The 14,727-nt window shown below is 34.0% G+C and overlaps 1 long non-coding RNA gene across 1 annotated transcript; it reads right to left on the reverse strand.

Moving 5' to 3' along the window:
* Positions 1-333: 333 nt before the first annotated feature.
* On the reverse strand, positions 334-1,769 carry LOC145055764 (uncharacterized). The gene is made up of 2 exons (XR_013685335.1): positions 1,596-1,769; positions 334-792 (listed from the first exon to the last, which is right to left on the reverse strand). It is a non-coding gene; the product is annotated as an uncharacterized LOC145055764 (long non-coding RNA).
* Positions 1,770-14,727: the final 12,958 nt, after the last annotated feature.

The following is a 14,727-nucleotide window of genomic DNA, read 5'->3' on the forward strand; positions in this document are numbered from 1 at the left end:
AAATCTCTTACCCAAACCCGCTAATTTCGTGTCGTGTTGTCGTGTCGTGCCAAGTTTTGTGAAGTCTACTGTTGTATAGTGCAAAAGAAACGCAAGGAAGCAAATTTGTTTTAAGATAATCAGTTCTCTACGCAAGCCTTGACACTTTGGTTTGACGTTTATGTTTTCTACCTTTCTTTGTCATTCCCTTATCTTGTAATTTGTAATTGTAATCAATAACTCCTCTCGAAAAAAATGTTTTATTTTGGATAAATTTCTTGCATATTTTGAAAACAAAAGATTGCTCCAAGTTTCAAACTAGTATAACATATAACACATCCCAAACACCTCAAGTCAAAATCAAAGTTTTTTGACTTCCAACAACAAAAAAGTTTACAAGACAATAATCACATGTCCTTTAAATCTATCTGAATTTCACAACATCCAAATCAAGAATAACCAAAGTTACTATGTCTTCTGCTTTCCAAGCTTGTTAAATTGACTTGACCTGGGCTGGCCTCTCTTAATCAATTACTTTCTCTTCTAATCTTCTTTGACTTGACGACATGGGAAGGAGTCTCATCATCTTCAGATGACACTATTTCATCTGGATCTGGGACATCATTTGGAACATTATGTTTGGTAATAAATTCCTTGAATATGGACATACATTCCCCTTTCACATACACCACCTGTTCTGAAACCATCCCCCCCTTGCACCCTTCAACAGAATGACTTTCCGATCCAAGACTGAGTCTCGCTTTGACCACAATCTGTTGCTTCTCATCCATTGTAAGAAAGAAACCTAGCTACCTACATAATCAACAAGGCTTAATTAACGTGAAAAATCACTTCCCACAAACAGCTTATTGTATGGAGGATAAGTGTAACAGAGTAGGAAGGCGTTAATGGTTCTGGTCAGTGCTTCTAGTTCTCCCATATCTAGTATATTATCATCAATCTATTATCCAACATTGAATGAGATTAACATTAACTATGAACTGTCACGTTCTAAACTTAGAAAAACATGAAAGCCATACCCATACCCATGCCCATGCCCATGGCAAATTATTTGTGCATATTATAATGCCTATTGAGATACTAGCCTTCTATGTCCACAAGATAAGGAGCAGATACTAGCTTACTAAGCACAGCAGTGTTCACAACTCAAAACTACAGAAAAGGTTACATTTTAATTTTTGATTTTAAACACAACATTATTCATATGCATAGGTCGATGTAAATTTTGTTCAAATTCAATACCTAGCATAGCAATTAATTAACAACCAATGGTTGTGCAAGCTGAGAACAATACTTGCGTAGTTCTAAGCTCTGAATGCATTAGCATTATTTAAACTATAACCGCCCTTTGAATAATACTCAGAAAGAATAAGGTTTCCTGCTTGTACTTCCAAGATTCAACCAAAAATAACCGACGCAGTCAACAATCTCGTAACCAAGAACATAAACAAAACCAAAATGAAATCAAACAAAGGGTAAAATCTGAAACCAACAATTTGAAACAACAGATCTATAATATATACAGCCAAAAACATATCGCTCCGGAATATTTTTTTTCATGATTTCCATTTAAAGTCCGTAAAAATAATGCTTACCTTTAATCGTGATCGAAGGGAAGAGAGCGACCAACAACAGAAGAAGACGACGAGGCAAGGTCGACCTGAAACAGCTGAAAGGAACGAGGAAAAGAAGAAGGCGTCGAACGGCCAAAGGCAACCTGTTGACTATCACTAGAAGGCAATGGGCTAGAACGAGTTTGTTTGTAATCGTCCGTCAATCGCCATAAATGGGGATAGGGTTTGAGTACTTTAAGGTATATATATATATATATATATATATATATATATATATATATATATATATATATATATATATATATATATATATATATATATATATATATATATATATATATATATATATATATATATATATAGGTGGGTTCAATTGAGAAAATAAAAAAGGTTGAGAATGGAGGAATCATTCTCAGTCACTCGTTTAATTAACATCTAAACATAAAGGACACGGTGACAAACTTGTAAATATGATATAATAGCCTTTAATCACAAATACGTAATTGTGGATAATTTGATAAGAATTCAAATTCATTACTACTCGATCGTTCAGCATCCAAATTTCTTCTCCAACGTTCAACGATCATCCAGATTTCTTCAATTAAATCATCGATCAACATCATCTAGTGTTAATCAATCATCCATCTTCGTCAAAAACACATTCATCAACGTCATTCAACAGTAGACCAAAAAAAATTCGTTTTTGGTTCTTTCAATCCAACCTTCAACTATGTTTGAATACGAGAATATCTTCAACATCTATGATTATTTTTACTCCCAGTGTCATTAGATCAATATCATCGATAATCAACAGCAGTTTCACTTCATATCATTCATTCAACATCGATCATCAAACAAAACTTCGAAATTAAGGTTTGAAATACATCAAATCATTTTTTTTTTTGAAAAATTTCATATAATTCTCTATCAATCTACTATTTTGTAAGTTTTAAATAGTCAAAGTATCATGTTTTTAGCATTTTTAAGAAAGCTTACTTGTATGCACTCCAATTGTTTGATGAAATGCATAAACTAAATTACCACGTTATATTCACATATGAATATGTTTTCTCACCTGAATCAATATATAATTATTAAAACACAAAACAAATATGCAAGTTTGTATGTTATTCATATGTGAATAACATATAAAAATTATATATATTTCTGAAAACACATTGTAATATTCATATATGAATATACTGTGCATATTCACATATGAATATACCAACTATTGTTCATAAGTGAATATACGATCTAATATTCACAAGTGAATATACTATGTACTATTCTTATGTGATATATCATGTAATACTATATAATATTCACATATGAAAATATCATCTAACATTCATAAGTGAATATACCATCTAACATTCATAAGTGAATACATCGTCTAATATTTAAATATGAATATACTATGTTTAGTATATGCTATATTCATATATGCATGATACTTAAATTGTAAAAAAAATAATTAGAGTTTTTATTCATAAGTGAATAACAAATGTACTATAGTAAAAACCAGATTCACTTTTATTCACTTATGAATAATGATAGCTGAAAATATTAAAAAAAAATTATTTTATCTTAAAACTATATCAATATGGATGTCTATTTGTAGAGAATAAAAAATGATGAATTTAGGTATATTTAAAATCATTTTTCGATAAAAATAACTTCTTAAAAATAAAATAAAAAACAAAAAAACTATGTTTTTGTATATATTAAGGTAATGCTTAGCATAGTTTAAGGAAACATGTTTTGTTGGAAAACACAAGTGCATTCCTTTCTCATTTCCGCCGGTACGTTGGAGGCTTTTGCGGCAAAAATAAATGATTGGCTGAGAATGATTCCCCCATTCTCAACCTTTTTTTCTCAATGGAATCCTCCTCTATATATATATATATATATATATATATATATATATATATATATATATATATATATATATATATATATATATATATATATATATATATATATATATATATATATATATATATATATAACCGTAAGAACCTCTAAATTTAGATGTTTATAAAGGGCTTAGGGTAACCCTAAACCCTAAACCCTAAACCCTAAACCCTAAACCCTAACCCTTAACCCCTAAACCCTAAACCCTTTATAAACACCTTAAACCCTTTATAAACACCCTAAACCCTAAACCCTAAACCTTAAACCCTAAACCCTAAACCCTAAACCCTTTATAAACATCTAAAATTAGAGGTTCTTACGGTTCTTAACATTTTTTGGTTCTCATTTGAACCTTTACCTATATATATATATATATATATATATATATATATATATATATATATATATATATATATATATATATATATATATATATATAGGTAAAGGTTCAAATGAGAACCAAAAAATGTTAAGAACCGTAAGAACCTCTAATTTTAGATGTTTATAAAGGGTTTAGGGTTTAGGGGTTAGGGTTTACTGTTTAGGGTTTAGGGTTACCCTAAACCCTTTATAAACATCTAAAGTTAGAGGTTCTTACGGTTCTTAACCTTTTTTGGTTCTCATTTGAACCACTCCCTATATATATATATATATATATATATATATATATATATATATATATATATATATATATATATATATATATATATATATATATATATATATATATATATATAGGGAAAAGTTCAATAGAGAACCATAATTATGGGTTTTTCAAGGAACCAAATCTTTTTTTTTTCAATTTTTAGAGGTTATTCTTTATCGAAAAAAAAATCTAAAAATATCTAAATTCATATATTAACATTGTGAATGTGAAAAATATTTTTCGGATTCACGTTGTGAATTTTCGAAGATTCACATTGTGAATTTGATGTAAAAAAATCGAATTTTATATCATTGGAAAAAGGATAAAAAGTTATGAATTTCTGTATTTTTAGTTTTTTTTATGATAAAAAATAAGTTCTAAAAATTGAAAAAAAGATTGGTTCCTTAGTTAATTATGGTTCTCTATTGAACCTCACCCTATATATATATATATATATATATATATATATATATATATATATATATATATATATTTGGGAATGATCAAATGAGAACACAAAAAAGGTTGAGAACGCGAGAACAGTTCTGGACAAATCAATATATAAGGGTATATTAGTAATTGTATATTTTAATTAAATTAAAATAAAATAAAATTCAATCAAATCCCTTAGGATCAGTTACCAAAAAAAAAAAGAAATATTAGATTTTTATTTTTATTATTAATGGAATATAAAAACATTTTTACCAAAAAAAATTTAAAACTGAAAAAAAATATATTTTTTTCTTAAAAAAATAAAATTTTTTTGCTCGAATTTCACATTTTTTTTTCAAAAAATAAATAGAAATCTAATCCTAAATCAAACTTCTATTCAAAAATGAAATTTTTCTTCAAAAACCCTAATACGACTCTAATCACAAATGAATATACATCAATTTACAAATAATCCAATACCTTTTTTTCATCAAATAAAAATAAAATTAATGTAAAAATTAACATTACTGAAAAAATGAATATCTCTAATAATAAAGAAACACAATTATTCACACATGAATACAATGTTATTCAGAAATAAATACAACCATTCACATATGAATGCACTGTTATTTACAAATAAATTCACTTCTATTCATAAATAAATACAAAATAAAAAATAGTGTAAAAATTAGTAATTCTTCATAAAATGAATGTCTCTAATCATAAATAAATACATTCATTCAAACATGAATAGACTTATTCACACATGAATACACTACTATTCATATTTGAATACACATTCTATCATAGATGAATACATCAAAATATAATACAGTTTTTCATTATCCTTTAGCTCAAATTCTTCACATTTCATCTTCTCAAACAATTCCAATGGACGTTCATAATATCATTAAGTTCAATGAACCATATATCTCTCACAATTAAATAGCTTCTATACACAACCTTTTCCTGTGATTCTGATTCCAGGTCTGCATGCAGGTGATCAATTATAAACCAAAACAATAATGTGTTTACTTCATATTAGTAAAACCAAAACAATAAATGTTATCTTTATCACCTTATTTTTAGAAGCAAATAAAGAAAACCAATTTTAAAGCATTATAAGAAACTCACAGAGCCAAGCCCCTATTTTTGTTGTGTTAATCATTAATTTTTTTCATACCAGCGTGAGAGAAGAGGAGGACTACTCTTCATTTTGTTCTTTAACCTATATTACTCGGAATAAAATCATACTCAAACCTGCATCTATTGAAACAAATGGTGTAACGACCATAAAATTCGAGCCAAATTCAAAAATTTTAGTTCATTCAAAAACCATTAAGTTCATACATTTGTTTTCAAAATAGTTTAAACATCAGAGTATTTCCCCCAGAACCATATCACATAAATCATAAATCATGAGGAGCGGTACGATCACGCCTTCGCCTTGCCACGATCTCCTGAAGTACCTGAAACAAAACACTGAACTGTAAGCCTGAAAGCTTAGTGAGTTACCCCCAAAATACCAACCACATATAACCATACTCATATCATATCACAATACATGACAACCATGCACATCGGGTCTACTGTGTGATTGGTCCGCCCGCACCGGGCCTTCAGTCCACCTGGTCCACCCTCCGAGTCTAGCCATGTACATCGAGTCTACAGTATGACTGGTCCGCCCACATCGGGCCTTCAGTCGGCCTGGTCCACTCTCCGAGCCTCGGCACGTCTGGTCCGCCCTCTTGGGGCCTTCAGCCTATCCGAACCGCTCGCTGGGCCTTCGGACTACAGCACAAAGTAGGACCCGCCTCAACCCAGCCCCCGTCAATCAACCATGTGCACATAAAACAATTAATCACATAACAAATCCTTAACCAGACAAACAGTCTAACAGATCACATAGCATATCAACATCCTAACCAGGATTCCGACCTAACCGATCACTAGCATAACATTACCCTATATACCGGGTCCCAACCTTATCCAGGTCACTAACATAGCATTACCCTAAACACCGGGTACCAACCTTAACCAGGTCACTAACATAATATTACCCTAAATACCGGGTACCGACCTTAACCAGGTCACTAACATAACATTACCCTAAATACCGGGTACCGACCTTAACCAGGTCACTAACATAACACCATCCTAAACACCAGGATGCAGATCTAGCAAAGCAATAACATAACAAACAATACCCGGATTTCCATCTGATAAAGGGCCGGCCTTGGTGCCGTAGACCCTGTCGATATAGTGAGGATAACTCACCTGCAATTGCCGACTGAAGATATAAGACCAAGCTGCTTTGACCACCGACACGAACTTCACCACATAACACTACCAAAGAACCAATTCCATAAATACCAAAATTACCAAAATACCCTTGGAAGTCAAACTGGTCAACTCTTGGTCAAAGTCAAAGTCCTCAGTCAAAGTCAACCTTCCTGGTTGATTCTACTCGTCGAGTCAACCCGTCGACTCGCCGAGTTCCCATTCCCAGAAAACTCTCATAACACAACTCAATTCACCGAGTCGCCCCAAGACTCGTCGAGTTGAACGATCTCAGAATTCCATCCTGTCCAACTCACCGAGTCGCCAAACGACTCACTAATCCAAAGCTTTAACCAAAAGAGGTTGGGCTCTGCGACCAGACTCGCCGAGTCTAAAGCAATCTTCAACAGACTCACCGAGTTGTTCTTCCAACTCACCGAGTCCATGCACATGTTTATACAACTCGTCGAGTACACCCATGTGACTCGCCGAGTCCCTTCAGTTCTCAATCCATATAGAGGCTTTTCGAGCCATGCAGGGGCTTCAATCCATAGATCCACTCTTCTACAGCCTAACCCTCACATAAAGTTGCAAACTTTACGTGAAACCAAGGAGATATAAGCCCAAAACACTCAAGGGATTGGGTTTATGACAAAGGGTCTTTAGCAATAACTCTTATACAAAAGCTTTATGACATTATGGACCATCACAAGCCTAGATCTGAAGTAGCAACCTCAGATCTAAGCCTCTAACTCGAAATAGCTCTTAATCATACCAAAAATGCCCTAAATCTCACATGATAATAGATCTAAATGCAAAAGAGTCCAAGCAACAGATTATTACCTCCAATATAAGCTCCAACTGAAGTAGATCCTAGATCTACACCCCTCCTAGCAGCAAACCTCTTGATCTTCAAGCCCCTTTCCACCCAAAATCACTTATCAAGGCTCCAAATTGCTTCCAAGGGCTCTCACTCACGATTTAGGGTTTCTGGATCCCAAAAGGGTAGCCAAGAGGCTGAGGGTGGGTTATAATGTGCTTTATATAGGGAACAACCCCCGGGATTAGGGTTTTCTTTCTTCAGCACCAACTCGTCGAGTCCAAGCCGCCGAGTCGGCGAGTTGGCCACTTAAACCGCGACAGAATCCTGCTCCGACTCGGCGAGTAAGCGGACCTACTCGTCGAGTCCCTTTCCTAAATTTACACTTTTGGCCCTTCATTGATCATTAGAAATTCGGGGTGTTACAAATGGAAGGGGGCTACGATTGCCATTTCGTCTGGAACCGAGACAAAAAAAACTGAATTGCTGTGTTGGATGGTTGACGGCTGAAACCCTAATTTTGTTGAGGGAGATGGAGAGAGCTTATACTTGCATAAATTTATTCAAGTGTGAGGGCCGTGAGTTCCGTTTTTCTCGATTATACATACATATATGTAATCTAGGAAAAAAACTGAACACCCACTGTTTTGCTGCTTCTGTGAAGCTAATAACAACGATGTTGCGATTGTATACGACTAAGGTGATAGAAAGAGATGGTTAGATAAGGTTGAATGATGATAGCGGTGGTTAGGGTTTAAGGGTGAAACCCTAGGAGCCTTACTAGTATAAATAGACCCTATGGGGTGAGGGAATTCGACACACTTGTCTCTAAAGAAACCCTGGCCGAATTCTTCCTCCCCTTTCCTCTCTCCTAAATCATCTTCTTGCTAGTTGGTGTTTGTAAGCCATTATAGGAGTGACAATTGTGACTCTAAAGCCTCAAGGACAACAAGATCAAGCAAGTGATTCAAGGTAAACTTCTGATCTTTGATTTCATATTGTTCTTATTGTGTGTGTGTGTGTATATATATATATATATATATATATATATATATATATATATATATATATATATATATAAAAGGGGAAACCCCTTGGCAAATTTTATTAAAAGGAAAAAACATTACAAAAGAAAGGAGGGCAACCGCCCCATAAAAACTAACTACAAAGAAGAAAACAAACCAACTAAACTACAAATAAAAAGATTACATAGTCCTAACTAAGAGACTCCAACCAATCCACTTCCAAGTCCAATTCCACTGAAGAGTGTGAAACCAAACATATCCCATAAAAGGATGAACAAAGATAACTATCCCAAGGATCTTCCAACTCAAAATATCTTCAAAAACATCAATCTTGAAAACGCACTTGAACCTCCACCAAACCAAAGAAAGATCATTGGCAAAACACCTCAATAAGTTCAACTTGATCAAAACAAAAATGGCAAAGAAAATAGGAGACAAAACACATCCCCTAAAATTCCAAACACCAGGACTAATCGCCATTAGGACCTGCTTCCATGTTGGTGTCAATCACAGGGACACCTCCAAGAACTTCCATTTGATCAACAGAATCTAAATAAACAAGATCATCCTCATCAATACCTTTCTTCAAAAGAGCAGATTGATTTTCTTTACCCAAATCATAAAGAACCTCAAACTAATTATTAAAAAAAGACTTCACAGGGGCAGCACCCTTAACATTTTAAGAAAACTTATTAAAATTCGAGCTAACTTTGAAATCCATTCCAGACTTAGGTATATAAGAGTGCATTTTAACTTCCCTATTATTCAATCCCTCCTTATTAATTTCCTGTAAAACTCAATTCTCAGCCAAACTTCCCATATTACCCTTTTCAGCCAAACCGTCACCTGAACCACTTCCCTTATTCACCATAATATTAGATTTACTATTTTTCCCCTTATCGAAAATAGAACCAGCCCCTTTACCATTCGAATTCCAACTTTTCCCATTATACCCTTGCCTTCCTTTCCCTTTATTTCCTTGATTTTCTCCATTAACAAAACCCGATTTGTTAATAATATTCTTTCTTATCCCCTAATTTCCACTACCGAACCCATTCCAATTTTTCCCATTACTCGAAAATTTCCCATTTTGCCCTTGCCTCATATTTTGATTAACCTGCGTTGATTCTGTCCTCGGTATTTCCCCAGCACCATTCCCTTTATTATTCTTACTAACTGTTTGAAATCCTTCAGCATCCAACTCAGCTTTTTTGAGTTAGCCATTAAAATTTCCATTAAATCAACTCTAACTCCTTCCTTATTTTCCTCCATTTTATTGTTACTTTTAATTTCTTTAATCTGATTGGCTAACAAAATTCCACAATTAGAATCTTTATGCCCATACACTTTGCAATGAGAGCATTTTGAAGGATTCCAAGCATATTCAATTCTACATTTCGACAAAAAAATTTCACCAATGATTAAATCAGACGAATAAACATGCACTTCTTTTAACCACTCCTTGGAAGCAGACATTTCAATCAAGATTAGCATGAAAGCAGGTCTTCCCCAATGATCTTGACACATGCTAGCAGTGTGGGCATCTACATCTAACGGTTTGCCAATTTCCCAAGCAATATGGCTAAGCCCTGTTCCATTCCAGTATTCAAGAGGGACATTAAAGATTGTAACCCACACAGGAACTTTGTCATGTTGACCCTTAACAGAACTCACACCTGTAGTCCATCTTTTTACCACAAGGGCACTGCCAAAAATCATCGAAACTCCTCCTTCCAAAACTAAATTCAATCCTTGCTCAGAGCTAAATCTAAAGAAATAAACTCCCTCATCATTAACCATGACTTCCTCTAACCCATATTTTTTCCACATGTTATGGGAAAATTTAATAACATTGAAAAAATTGACATGTTTATCAATGAAATAGCCGTATAGAGTTGTTTTAAAAGGGCTGCAGCCTTTTAACATATCACCATAAGGCATCTCTACAACACCTTCAGGAAGGCTAGGATCCTTCTTGATAACAGAGATCAAATTAGCAGCATTAAGCTTTTTCCCACTCACCTTATCAGCATACGACACTTGCTCCCCCATTTTAGAATCAACTCCAAAATTATTGGTCTGAGGCAGAACATTCTTCACTTGAGCTTTACTAGAATTAGCTTTCTCCAACATTACATCAGTAATAAGTAATCCACCATTATTATTTCTAGAATTTTCTTTCAAACTCACTTTTTCATCAACAACCATTTTTTCGTCATTTCCATCTTTTTCTAAATCAACATAACTGAACTTAAACTCTCCATTGTTAACAATATCAAGATGGCTAAACTTGCTTGGGAATTGAAAAAAGATTTCATTACACACTTCTTCTAGCTGCTTGCTAACAAATTCATCTATTTCAATTTTTCCTTTAGTCTTCTTTTCCTTAACTATGGACTGCATAGAGCACAAATTCTGAAGATCAACAACCACAGGGTCATTATTTTCCGAAACTAGAACTCCAACCGGAAAGAGATTAATAACAGTTTCTCCAACTTTTTGAAGCCCATCCGAAGCTTCAAACTCAGAGGATTTCTTCATATCAACTGCCCCAGGAAACGAGGTAGAGGAAGGCTTGAAAGGAATCCGATTCTTACCAAAATTAGCCTCTACCTGCTTCCTAATTTTGCTAGTGCAGAGCTTATAGAAGACCTTCTCCTTCTTCTTGTTACTAAGATCCTTCCAGTTCAAAAGAAGATTATTCCTCTGACTGATAGAAGATATCTTCTTAACATTATCAATTGAATCCTCAAAAAGATTTTCAGCATCACTTCCACTGTTATACTTCTTCTTCGTGAACCTGAGACCATGAACGAAGCCTTCCTTTTCGCTAGCAGATAGACAATTCCAGAAAATCATCATAGCATTCTTCTCTCCAGGACAACAGAATTGAGCTATTTCTTTCTCAAATTCAATCACTGGGGAACTCAGTCCAACATTCGATCCTTCCTCCTTCTTAATAGAATTATCCAAAACAGGGCCAACCACAGAACCACTAGCAAAATCAGTGATAGAAGAATAAGAAATTACCTTCGATCCTATCAGATCATCTTCAAAGACTTTTAACGATCCCAATCCCTTATTATCAGAGTATATCGACCCAGATCCCTCCCCAGAAAAAGAATCAGATAACTTCGGACCAGATCGAGCATTATCGGGATTGGTCGCTTCATTCAAACCTTTAAAACCAGGCAAATTCACTTCCGATTCAAACTTGTTAACGAGATTAGATACCGATTTAGCTTTTGAAGTATCAATCGACAACTTACAAGCATCCTCAGACTCCGATTTCTGCTTATTTCTCAATTTCGCACCTTTCCCTTTTTTTGACATTATAACATATAGAGAGTGAAAAGACGAAAAGAATGAGCCCAAAAACAAGCTCAAACACTGCCAGAATAAAGATCGGCGCCGGAAAAACGACGTGAAAAGCGGGAAATCGCCAAAATCGCCAGAGAAGAGAGAGAAAACGGGTTTTGGGTTTAGGGTTTAGGGTTTTTTTATTGTATATTAGCCATTAGAAGTCTTGGATTCAAATGTATGATCAATTAGAGAAACCTAGATCCAAGCATTAGGGTTGTATGTGCACATAGGGATGTTCATATGGCTAAAACCCATCAGTGGTATCAGAGCCTAGATTGGTTTCTATTGAATTCATACTTTGATTGCTTGTTTGTTGCTGGCAAAAATCGTTTTTTTTTTGTCCTCTGGCTGATGAACTCGGCGAGTCCCATGGTGGTACTCGGCGAGTCCATCTGGGTACTCGGTGAGTTCGAGCGTCAGAAGGAGGAAACTTCGGGATTTCTTGCTGTTTATCTTTGAGATACTTGCCTTAATCATATTAGATCAATATAAATCCGATTTTATGATATATATATATATATATATATATATATATATATATATATATATATATGACTATATTCTTGACCTAATTGAAGATATTTATCAATTAATTAAATATTTGTTTCCTTATGTGATAATTGATTAATTAATTTAATTAAATTGGTAAATTGTTTTGCAAGAAATCATTAAATAAATCAAATATGGATAATTATGGAATTAATTGTTAATTAATATTATTTGTTATTTGATCCTCTATGTTTTAAAAGGTTTAAAACTTGCCCTCAAGTTTTGAAATTTATGTTTTGTGATTAAAAGTTTAATTTAGACAATTTAATTTTCAAACCCTAGAATTTTACAAGTTTAAATCTAACCCTATACTAATATAATATTACAAGATTAATATATATATATATATATATATATATATATATATATATATGTATGTATAATTAAAATGCTAGTCTTACCGTTAGTAGGCCTCATTCAAGAAGCCGGTCTATAAGGTGGGTATAAGGTTGCTGCCTATAAAATGGCGCATAATGGGTGTACACTCACACCCACCGTTTGCTTGATCGGTGGAGGGTCGTTAGCCGAACGGGTAGGATAGGGCAACCTCATCTCTTCATTAAAAGTATAATATGAAATAAAAGTAACTACATGTTTTTTCAAAAAATTTCCCAATCTTAGTCACTTTAGGAAAAGTGAATTGATGCAATCCCATGAAATTACACTTTGCACCCTTGCTAAGAAGTTAGTGGAGCGTGTGTGGTTTACCGGCACACTAATTAGTTCTAAGCAAAGGTGGCAAAGGGTGATTCATTGTTTATCATAGTTCGATGGAGCGTGTGTGGTTTACCGGCACATCGAATAGGTGATCGTTACAATGAAGGCACCATGTAAATTTGCATGGTAATTCACACCCACTTTGTGATCCTCGGTATCCCAGTCACAAACGAGAAGGGCATATCGAGATTTAAACATGCCATTGAAAAGTTTCAATGAATCTCATCTAAACCTAGGAATTCTCAATACATTTAGAACTTATAGTTATGTTTTGTGGTGGAGAATTAGTGAATCGTCATTCACTTACCTTCAAATTGTTTGCATGTTAGATTACGGCATCCCTTTTCTAATATGTAAATATTGTTGTTGGATCCTAGCCCTAATTTTCTTATTGGGTGATAATTAGGGATTCATATTCTAATCTATCTTTGTCCTTTCTATTTGTAGATGCCGAACGCAAACAACGTTGCTGCTAGTTCATTCACATTGATGAGCCTTTGTCAAAAGGTTACTTTCGATGGGACGAACTTTAGCAAATGGATAAGGTACACTCGCACAATTGCTCGCTATGAGGACAAGGAGTATGTCCTCGATGAGAAGATGGAGAAAATCTGTAACGCCCGGGTTTTCAGGGCTAAGCATTTTTGTCAATGTAATAGTCTAGGTCAATTATTGTAACTCTTTTTGAAGTAATAAATATAAAATATTTGAGTATTATGTGAATTATGTGTGTTTATGTGTTTATTATTTAATTATAAATGTATAATTAATAAAGAATAAAAATGAGCGTCAAAATTAAAGTGTGAGATAATCCTGATATCTCTACATAAAGTTGTAGAATACGTCTCAAGGTTTCCGTACATATAAAGAATGCCGAAATCCGAGCTATAACAAAGAAGTTATGGCCCGCCGAAGTTTTACGGCAAAACCGGCACGACACCGGGAGACGTAAATAGTGAATTTACGATAGAAGACTTTTTAGCCTTATCAATCTAAACAAAAGTCGTAGAATATGTTAAACTAAGAACATCGATAAAAAGAACGCCCAAATCTGACTTCGTATGAAGAAGTTATGATTTTTCTAAGATTCGGCTTAGCAGTGCACGGCCTGAAACTCGAATTTTAGTTCGAGCGGTTTTTGGCTTACGCAACGTAAATGAGAGTTGAAGATCTCATTAATAGGAAATCAACGGTAAAAAGACAGACAAAAACAGAGTCCGTATGTAGAAGTTATTAATTTTACGCAGACGTTTAACAGTATAATCACCTTGTACTGTTAAATTTAAGATCGATCGAGAATTGGCTGACGGTGTCAAAATGAAAGTTGTAGATCTTATTATTACCTACGCGTGGATATAAAGAACGTCAAAAACGGAGGTCGTATGTGAAAGTTACGGATTT

Source organism: Lactuca serriola, chromosome 5, assembly GCF_051521515.1.
Source record: "Lactuca serriola cultivar US96UC23 chromosome 5, Lser_US96UC23_V15, whole genome shotgun sequence".
Classification (NCBI taxonomy): Eukaryota; Viridiplantae; Streptophyta; class Magnoliopsida; order Asterales; family Asteraceae; genus Lactuca; species Lactuca serriola.